The sequence below is a fragment of the Budorcas taxicolor genome, chromosome 9, assembly GCF_023091745.1.
Source record: "Budorcas taxicolor isolate Tak-1 chromosome 9, Takin1.1, whole genome shotgun sequence".
Taxonomy (NCBI): domain Eukaryota; kingdom Metazoa; phylum Chordata; class Mammalia; order Artiodactyla; family Bovidae; genus Budorcas; species Budorcas taxicolor.
Genome location: NC_068918.1, coordinates 13558834 through 13570088, shown reverse-complemented (window position 1 = coordinate 13570088; position 11255 = coordinate 13558834). Strand labels below are relative to the sequence as shown.

The 11255-nt window shown below is 44.9% G+C and overlaps 1 pseudogene; it reads left to right on the top strand.

The window, feature by feature from the left end:
- The first annotated feature begins 374 nt into the window (after nucleotides 1-374).
- LOC128053547 (NEDD8-conjugating enzyme UBE2F-like) lies at nucleotides 375-997 on the top strand (annotated as a pseudogene).
- The last annotated feature ends 10258 nt before the right edge of the window (nucleotides 998-11255 follow it).

The window sequence follows — 11255 nt, the reverse complement described above, 5'->3', positions numbered from 1 at the left end:
TTTCACATTTGGAAAAACTGCAAAAGAGTTATGGAAAACTGGAGGGGCTCACATGCTGAGTTTTAAACTAAACTGTCTGACAAAAAATGAAATAAATGTAAACCAGTTGTCAGGTTGCACTGTTCAAACAGAAATTAATATGTTCCTTCTTAAAAGCGAGAGTGAACAGTGACTCATGAAGACAACAGCTCTATATATTTACCTCAATCTTACTTGTAAGTTGAAACATTTTCTTAATAGTTCATAAGAAGTAATTATTTGCAGTATCTTATGCAGTTGGTTTATTTAATCGTTTATACTGGACTCCCGGTCCTGCCACCCGGAGCTGGTGCGGGTGTGAGGGGCCGCGTCTCACCGCTGCCCACCGGCCGGGCATGGTGTTGGGCGCTGGGCCCGCCTTGCCTGTCTCGGGGTACCCAGGAAACAGGAGGCAGTGATGCTGATTCTGGCAGGCAAGCTGAAGCGGGATGACGGTCTCAAAGAGTCCCAGGCGTCAGCCACAGCCCCTGACTGCACTCGGCAGGTGTCCCTGAGGGACCGGCTGCTTGTGTAAGAGCTTGTAGAACTTGAAGCTAATTTACCTTGAACGTGTAAAGTGCATGTTCCTGATCCAAACAAACTTCATTGTTTTCAGCCAACTGTCACCCCAGGTGAGGGTTACTTACCAGGGTGGAAAACTTCAGTTTGAAACTGAAGCTCCTGATGCATGCAACATGGTGCCTCCCAAAGTGGAAATGCTTGCCCAGGACCTGGAACCCCAACATCACAGAGACGGGCGAGGATATGTCTCAGTTGACTGAAAGAACATTCGATTGATAGCACCGGCTGGGCCCCCATGAGGACACTGAAGGCTGTTGTTTAGGGATTCAACTCTTTGTTTACTGATCTGTGGAATTTTGATGATCCGCTGACTAGCCAAGCTGTAGGACATCATTTGCGGATCAAGGCGGACTTCCGGCATCAAGCGGAAGCCTACATTGAGCGCTGCACCAGATGATAGAGGAGAGGACTGCAGGGCCCTGGGCTGTGCCGGAGAAGATTGTCTCCACCTGAAGTCCGAGGGAGCCTCTCCCCAGTCCTCGGCTCCCCTCAGCCCCGCTGGGTCGTCCGAGTCCCGTGACCACGTTGTCCTGAGGAAGAACCTCTTCACGACCGCCCACTGTAGCTAGAGAGTTCCACATAAATGCAGCCAGAACGTGTGTCTGGGGTTCCACTGTTTACCTTAATGCGTTTACTTTCTTTGAAAGCAGACTGTATAGGCTGTTGATGGGAATGAACTCAGCGTGGAGGCTAGAGCCGCTTCTCCCCTCCCCCAGTCAGTCCCGCACAGGCGACGCTCATGACGTGCTCCGTGCAGCTCACAGATAGGCCAGCAGAAACCCGCTGCAAACTGTGATTGGTGCGAAGCCTCTTAGCTCCGCCCATGAATGTCGGCCCCGCCAAAGTTTCCTGAAGCTTCCCAGAATGCAGTCAGTCATTCACTGCAGATTTCTTACTGAAATGTGTATTTTACTTACGTTAAGTATATTTGGGAACAGATTTGTAATTTGTACAATTTAATGCTTTTTTTCTATTCTCATTTAGTTTGTATTTTCATTGTATAGAGCAGACAGAAAGATGTTGGGTCAAGCAACTATTGAGAAATAGTATGAAAGGCAAAAAAAAAAAAAAGAAAGCTTAAACTGAGAAGAGCTATATGTACAGAGTTATCTTACATTGCAAATACCCCCTGAAACTTTCATGTTAAATATTCATTTCCCACCCACAGCATTTTTTTTTTTTTAGAGTCCATGATTTCCTGACACTTTTCAGTTATATTAAAACTCAATCTCAGACTTTCCTGGTGGTCCAGCGGTAAAGAATCCACATGTCAATGAAGGGGATGATGAAGGGGATGTGGGTTCCATCCCTAGTCTGGGAAGATTCCCCATGCAGAGGGGCAACTAAGCCTGTGTGTTACAGTTACTGAGCCTGCACTTTGGAGCCCTACAGCCGCAACTACTGAAGCTGGCATGCCTAGAGCCGGTGCTCCACAACAAGAGAAGCCACCACAATGAGAAGCCTGCACTGCGATAAAGAGTAGCCCTCCCCTTGCCACAACTAGAGAAAGCCTACATGCAGCAAGGAAGACCCAGAGCAACCAAAAATAAAAACTTAGAAAAAAACCCTCAAAATCGGGTTGGGGAGGGATGGATTGGGAGTTTGGGATTAGCTGATGCAAATTATTGTGTATAGAATAAACAACAAGGTCTTCAGGTATTGCAAAGGGTGTATATAGTATATATAATATAGTAAGTATATAGTGTATATATATCATAGTATATAAAGTATATAGTAAGGTATATGTAGTATATAGACATTCACTATCCTGTGATACTTTGCTATATCACAATATTGTTAGTCAACTATACTCCAATATAAAATAAAAAGTTGAAAGAAGTCACAAGTTATAAGGTTTAACTAAGGAGTGAGAGAACAAGGAAACTACTATTTATGAGAAGCATCTTTTAAAATGGTAGGCAGTCTGCTACATATTTTACAAGTTATTTCATTTAATACTGAGGACTGTGAATTAGGTGTTATTTCCAATTTAAAGATTAGATTTATTAAAACAATGAGATATCAATATACCCACCAGAGTGACCAAAGTCTGAGGCACTTTAAATGCCAAGTGTTGACAAGGATGTGGGGCAACAGGGACTCTCAAGTGGTACAGCCACTCTGTGGATGTCCCAGGTGATGCTAGTAGTAAAGAACCCGCCTGCCAATGCAGGAGACGTAAGAGACGTGGGTCCGATCCCTGGTTGGGAAGATCCCCTGGAGGAGAATATGGCAACCCACTCCAGTATTCTTGCCTGGAGAATCCCATGGACAGAGGAGCCTGATGGTCTACAGGCCAGAGGGTTGCAAAGAGTTGGACACAACTGAAGTGACTAAACCACCACCACCACAGCCACTTGGGAAGGCAGTTTGGCAGTTTCTTATAAACCTACTCCTACCATATATCATCCAGCAATCGTGTTCCTTGGTATTTATCCAAATGAATTAAAAATTTATATCCACACAAAAACCCTGCACATGTATGTGTTTAATAGTTTTATTCATAACAGCCCAAACTGGGAAACAACCAGGATGGCCTTCAGTAAGAGACAGGATGAATAAACTGTGGTACATCCAGACAGTGGAATGTTATTTGGCACTTAAAAAAAAAAAAGGGTTATCAAGCCATGAAAAAAACATGGAAAAATCATAAATACATATTAATAAGCAAAAGAAGACAATCTGAAAAGGCTACATGTTGAACAATTCAACAATATGGCATTCTGGAAAAGGGAAAACTATGGCGACAGTAAAAAGATCAATAGTTGCCAACGATTAGGCAAGGAGGGATGAATGAATGGAGCACAGAGGATTCTTAGGGCAGTAGAATTATTCTGTATACTGTAATGTTAGATACATGTCATTACACATCTTTCCAAACCTATAGAATGTACTACACCAAGAGTGAACCCTAGTGTTAACAATGGATTTGGGGTGATAATGATGTATCAGTGTAGGCTCATCAATTATAATAAATGTACCACTCTGGTGGGGGATGTTGATAATGGTAATGATGTATCAGTGTAGGTTCATCAGTTATAACAAATGTACCATTCTGGTGGGGGATGTTGATAGTGATAATGATGTTATCAATGTCAGTTCAATGATTATAACAAGTGTACCACTCTGGTGGGGAATGTTGATAGTGAGGGAAGCTGTGTGTGTGTGGGAACAGAGGGTATCATGTACTTTCCACCCAGCTTTGCTGTGAATCTAAAACTGCTCTAAAAAAATAAATTCTATTTTTAAAAGAGTGTGTGCATGTTCAATCACTCAGTAATGTTCAACTCTTTGCGACCCCATGCTGTAGCTCTCCAGGCTCCTCTGTCCCTGGGATTATTGTAGCATGAATATTGCCAAATGGAGTGGGTTTCCATTTCCTTCTCCAGGAGATCTTTCTGACCCAGGGATCAAACCAGAGTCTCCTGTGGCTCCTGTATTAGAGGGCAGATTCTTTACTGCTGAGCCAGCACCGCCCCCCACCCCCCCAAAAAAAGAGCACACACTTCCGCCCAAATACGAGGCTCTACAAGTTTGAAAATTCACCAAGTCAGAACCCTTCTGTAATACCTAACTTTGGTTATTAACAAGCCATTTTTCTGCTTCCTAGGGTAGGCAGGCTATCTAGATTTCCCTTAAGCATGCTACTGGATTAGATGGTTCATTTTGAATTTTCATGTGATTATTTTTTTTACTGCAGGGCATTCAAATGGATGATTATTGCCATAGTCTTGAAACAGAAAGTCAAAATTACTTTTCTTAAAAGTAAATAATACCAAAACCCAAAACAAAACAAAAATATCCTGTGATAAACCACAAGGAGAAGAATATTAAAAAGAATGTATACACACACACACACATAACTGAATCACTTTGCTGTACAGCAGAAATTAAGACATAAATCAACTATAGTCAATAAATTTTAAAAAAACTCAATCTGATCCAATCTTAAATATAAACCTCCAATTTCAAATCTGATTTAAACCATCTCTCCCTTACCTCCTGGACAATCCCATGGTAGCTGGTCTCCAAAGATGGCCTTAAAGCACCACACCCTTCATTGTCCCCCCTATACTGGATCTGAGCTGGCCTTTTCTTTTTTTATGTAATTTTTAAAATTTATTTTTGGCTGTCTTTGCTGGGTCTTTGTTGCTGTGCTGGCTTTCTCTAGTTGGGGCAAATAGGGGCTATTCTCTAGTTGCAGCGTGTGGGCTCCTCATTGCTGTGGCTTCTCTTATTTCAAAGCACAGACTCTAGGCTGTGTGGGCTTCAGTATTTGCACCACGTGGGCATTACAGCATGGGGTCAGTATTTGTGGTGCATGCGATAGCTGTCCCAAGGTATGTGGGATCTTCCTGGACCAGGGATCGAATCTGTGTCCCTTGCATTAGCAGGTGGGTTCTTTACCACTGATCACCAGGAAAGCCCTGAGCTGGGCCTTAGACTCCTATTAATCAGCAGAAAAGGCTGCTGTGCCAGTTCTGAGTCTAAGTTAAAAGAGGGCCTTACAACTTCTTACTTTGCATATTTAGAGGCCCTGAGCCATCAAGTAGGAAATCCGGTATGTTAGCATGCCATGTGGAGAAACCATGTGGAGAAACCATGTGGACAGGGAAAAGTCCTGAGCCCAGATAACCCATAGTCCTCGCTGAGCCCAGTTTTCTAGGTGTCTCTGCCGAGGGGCCAGATGTGTAAATGGGACACCATGGGCAGGAAAGCCTAGTCAGGGCCGCAGGCGACTGTAGCTCCAGTGACCTGCTCATGGAGCCGGAGAACCACTACCCAGATGAGTGCCATTGACCCTCAGAAGCAAGAGAGGAAAGCCACTACATCCTGGGATAGTTTATTACACAGCAGTGGGGAACTGGAACATTTCTTATGCCCATATCTATCCGGCTGGGGAGAGGGACATGACTTTTCTCTTCACCTTTCTAGGTTTCTGTGTCGGGGACTGCTAAGAGAGGTGAAAACAGGGATGGTCTTTGCTCTTAACTGCTCCCACACCAAGTGATATGCTGGAGTTGGCCTGAACCAGATTGTTTGAGCCAACTGTTAAATTTTTAGGAATTTTATGGGCCAAATGTTACAAATGTCACCATTAACAATTAAATCACATAAAATGATAATAAAATAAATTATACTAAAAAAGAGGTAATAAATACTCAAAACTTGCCATCTCCTATCGTATTGTGAGCATAGCTGCCTTCCTGTCTTATTTTGCTATTATCTATCATGTCTTTAGGATTATTGACGTGTCTTGCACGTGTCTGGTGGAGATGCCATAGAGCCATGTGCTGTGTTAATTCTTTTCAACCTCACAATCAGTGCGTAATGTCATGTCAGTAGCTTAGAATCAGCCATGAATCTTTATACCATGGAAATGAGCAAAACATTAGAAATTTGTGATTTTTCCCTGTGGATTAAGCTGGTTGTTAACCTGGAATCCTCTGTTATATGTATTAATATATAGGTCATCTTTGGTCCATCCTGGCTAGTGGGTGATGCCTTCCCTGGGGAAGGCAGGAAAATGTTAACCCTCTATAAGTTTTTTGAAGGTTTCCAATGAGACCCTCAGAGAAGGCAACGGCACCCCACTCCAGTACTCTTGCCTGGAAAATCCCATGGATGGAGGAGCCTGGTGGGCTGCAGTCCATGGGGTCGCTAAGAGTTGGACATGACTGAGCGACTTCACTTTCCCTTTTCCCCTTCATGCACTGGAGAAGGAAATGGCAACCCACTCCAGTGTTCTTGCCTGGAGAATCCCAAGGATGGGGGAGCCTGGTGGGCTACTGTCTATGGGGTCGCACAGAGTCGGACACAACTGAAGCGACTTAGCAGCAGCAGCAGCAGCAGCAGTGAGACCCTAATGCTGGAAAAGATTGAGGACAGGAGGAGAAGGGGGCAACAGAGGATGAGATGGTTAGATAGCATCACTAACTCAACGGACATGAATTTGAGAAAACTCCAGGAGATAGTGAAGGAAAGGGAAGCCTGACATGATGCAGTTCATGGGGTCACAAAGAGTCAGACACGACTTAGCGACTGAACAAGTACAACAAATGAGACCTGCTATCATTCCAGCTCCTCACTTGGGAAGATTTTGATCCACCTCCTCATTTTGGCTCATAGAAGAATACCTCTCCCCCTCTTGCTGCTAGTTCCTTTGGCCAGTGGATAGCCCCTGTTTGCAGAACACAACAGATCAAGCCTGTCCTCTTCCTGGATGTCCATTTGACCCACCAGATAAGGCTGGGCTGCAGAGTCGGACATGACTAGTGGCAGACTTTCACTTCAAAGATAAAGAAATATGGTTGTCTGGATAAAGAGTTTACTGTTAGTCTAAGTAATCACGAGTGCCTTGAGTTAGGTTCCCTGGGAAGCAAGTTCTGAGACGGAGCTCAGCATATAGAAAGTTTATTAAGGTTGGGGGTTAAAGATGAAGAAAAGTTGGGCAGGAGGAGGAGTTGAACTGAGGAACAGTCACATAAGAACTCTCCTTACACCACGGGACATGTTGAAGCTGGAAAGGCCCTTCAGACTATATGCTGTCAGCCCAGTGGGGCACATGACCTTGGCCAGGGGGCCCTCTTCAGGTGAGGTAATTCTCGAAGAGAGCAAACCATCACCAACTGTGATGGTCAGTTGTTGGGGCATAAATCTTTCCATCTGGAAGGGAGGACCTGGCTGTGCCACGGCATACACGACAGACATCCCTTTCCTGGGCCATCTGCTAACTTTGCATGAGTTCTGGGGCCAGTTCCTCAGGATTCTGGTGAGCCTCTGAGGGGAACTTGCAGGGGGACAGTGAGGGAGACACACGACAGCCCCACCACTGCAGTGAGCCTGGAGGCCACACATGGTATTCACCCTCTCCCTCCTTGGCTAACCAGTCAAAATTCCCTTCACCCTCAGCTAGTGGCTCAGCTGGTCTTTGGGGTTTCCTGGAGCAGAAATTCAGACTCTCATTACTGAGGGGGTTCGGTCCCCTTTCTCAGGCTGTGGCCACCCTGTCTATGATGGGTACATGTTGATGAGTACCACACTTTGGTGACAAAATACTAAGAGCAGCCCAGATGGATGACTTGTGTGCCAATCATAAACCTCTCTGCCCAGTCTGGGTAATGGCAGGTCTTCCTTCTCATGACTGGTGATCAAGGCAGATTACCTCTGCAAGGCCTTTGACATGAGTTTCCCGAAGTGGTTGGGTGGCAGGTGTAGCTTAGAGTATGGTGGGATTCTCACAAGGCCTCCTGGTGCACAGGATCCCTCTTTAGGATCCAAGGTCTAGTCTATGGCCATACCACCCTGAACGCGCTGGATCTCAAATGATCTTGGAAGCTAAGCAGGGTTGACTCTGGTTAGTACTTGGATGGGAGAATCCAAAGTCTCAACTCACAGAAGTCAACTTACAGGGACTGGAGAATGAATTCCCTAAGAGAATGTTGGAAAGTGCTGTTTGGCCTAAAAAGTAAATCAATGAAGACTTTGTGATACATCCTCTGCTCTGTATCACAGTGTTAGGTAAAGATAGAATTTTTACTCTACGTTGAAATGACAAGTAGAGTATATGAATAATGAGACCCAATTCCTATATCATTTTTAGCTAGCAAACTACTAAATAGAAAATAAATCAGTGATCAGGATTACTGAGAAATATATTAGACATAAATTTCAGAAAGATAAATCAGCAACATTTGGAGCTAGGAAGTTGGGGATTAGTTCTTCCTTTAGACCCTTACTGATTGACTAAGGTGGCCACATGTGGGGTCTGGGAGCCTCAGAGAATTTTCTGAGAGCTAGGAGAGTAAGACTGGGAAGTCAAGCACATTAGGTACATTTCTTGATATTTGCAACACAACCCAAGATTTAATTATCATTAGCCCCTACATTTGTAATTCTTTCGGACCCACCTTAATGCGCGGCTCTGCTTTCTTCCTATTTTAGTCTTAGTAAGGAGAAAGCTGGTCTTCCCTGGTGGCTCAGACGGTAAAGCAATGCCTACCATGTGGGAGGCTCGGGTTCAGTCCCTGGGTCGGGAAGATCTCCTGGAGAAGGAAATGGCAACCCATTCCAGTATTCTTGCCTGGAAAATCCCATGGATGGTGGAACCTGGTAGGCTACAGTCCATGGGGTTGCAAAGGGTCAGACACGACTGAGCGACTTCACTTCACTCACTTATGGAGAAAGCAGGGCTTCCCTAGGGACTCAGTGGTAAAGAGTCCATCTGCCAGTGCAGGAGATGCAGAAGACGCCTTTCAATCCCTGGTCGGGAAGATCTCCTGGAGGAAGAAAGGGCAACCCCCTCAGGTATTCTTGCCTGGAAAATCCCATGGACAGAGGGGCCTGGTGGGCTACACTCCATGGGGTTTCAAAGATTAGACAACCTAGCAACTAAACAGAAACAACAGAGATCAACAGCATCTGACTTCCCACATTCTACAATCTCTTCCATGCCAGCACAGACACTAATGTTAATACTAAAACGAACAGGTACTGAAAATAGATACTGATAAAAATGATTTAGAAATTGGGTCTCATTATTCATATACTTCACTTGTCATTTCAAGATAGAGTAAAAATTCTGTCTTTACACAGAGCAGAGGGTGTATAATAAAGTCTTCATTAATGTACTTTTTAGGCTAAATCTGTATTGAGGCTTCCCTCATGTACATAGCTAAGCCATGTACACATATTACCACTATTAGTCGTTTCGGACACACTATGATGAAAGTGAAAGTCGCTCAGTTGTGTCTGACTCTTTGTGACCTCCATGGACTAAACAGTCTATGGAATTCTCCATTCCAGAATATGGAGTGGGTAGCCTTTCCTTTCTCTAGGGGATCTTCCAACCCAGGGACTGAACCCAGGTCTCCCACGTTGCAGGTGGATTTCTTTACAGCTGAGCCAGCAGGGAAGCCCCCACTATGAAGACCTTGTTTATGATTTTTATCTTACAAACAGGACACAGAGGCATAGGATGTCTGGGAGAGAAGATTAATACCAGAAGGGGAGAGAGAAAACAGGAGGAGCTGTGAGATTTCTCTTGTGTCCTTTTGCTGCTTTTCATATAGCTGTCACACCTGTTCTTTGGCTCGAGTGATTACCGTTCTCAAATAAAAAATCAGGACACAGGGCTTTAAGCAATGCTTTCTGTGCCACTAGAGGAAAACAGAGGCAGCCAGTACTGTGCGTCTGAGGAAGCATGGAGGCAGGTGCTGCTGTCCCACTTCGTCTATGTGACTGGGTAACCACCTGGGAGACTCTGGACAAGGACCCTTATCTCTCTCCACCTGGTTTCCACTGCAGACTGCGGTTGATGAAGGGTGGTTTTCTCCTATGCTATTGGCAGGAACGTAAACTGGTGCAGCCACTATGGAAAACAGGACAGTGATTCCTCAAAAAGCTAGAGCTGCCACAGGATCCAACAAGCCCACTCCTGGGCACGTATGCAGACAAAATGATACTTCAAAAAGATACATGCAGCCCTATGTTCACGGCAACACTGTTCATAACAGCCAAGGCATGGAAGCAACCTAAACGTCCATCAACAGATGAATGGGTAAAGAAGATGTGGTGCATACATGCGATGGAATACTACTCAGCCACAGGAAGGAGATAACGCACCTGCAGCAACACGAGTAGCCCTAGAGATTCTCATACGAAAAAGTGAAGTCAGTCAGAAAGAGAAAGGCAAATATCATGCCACTCATAGGCGGCATCTACAATATGACGCAAATGAGCTTACCTATGAAATGGAAACAGACTCACAGAGAACAGATTTGTGGTTGCCAAGGAGGAGGGGGTTGGGGGTTCAGTTCAGTTCAGTTGCTCAGTCGTGTCCAACTCTGCAACCCCATGAATCACAGCACGCCAGGCCTCCCTGTCCATCACCAACTCCCGGAGTTCATTCAGACTCACGTCCTTCGAGTCCGTGATGCCATCCAGCCATCTCATCCTCTGCCGTCCTCTTCTCCTCTGCCCCCAATCCCTCCCAGCATCAGAGTCTTTTCCAATGAGTCAACTCTTCCCATGATGTGGCCAAAGTATTGGAGTTTCAGCTTTAGCATCAGTCCTTCCAAAGAAATCCCAGGGCTGATCTTCAGAATGGACTGGTTGGATCTCCGTGCAGTCCAAGGGACTCTCAAGAGTCTTCTCCAACACCACAGTTCAAAAGCATCAATTCTTTGGCGCTCAGCTTTCTTCACAGTCCAACTCTCACATCCATACATGACCACTGGAAAAACCATGGCCTTGACTAGACGGACCTTAGTCGGCAAAGTAATGTCTCCGCTTTTGAATATGCTATCTAGGTTGGTCATAACTTTTCTTCCAAGGAGTAAGCATCTTTTAATTTCATGGCTGCAGTCACCATCTGCAGTGATTCTGGAGCCCCAAAAAATGAAGTCTGACACTTTTTCCCCATCTATTTCCCATGAAGTGATGGGACCAGATGCCATGATCTTCGTTTTCTGAATGTTGAGCTTTAAGCCAACTTTTTCACTCTCCTCTTTCACTTTTATCAAGAGGCTTTTGAGTTCCTCTTCACTTTCTGCCATAAGGGTGGTGTCATCTGCATATCTGAGCTTATTGATATTTCTCCTGGCAATCTTGGTTCCAGCTTGTGCTTCTTCCAGCCCAGCGTTTCTCATGATGTA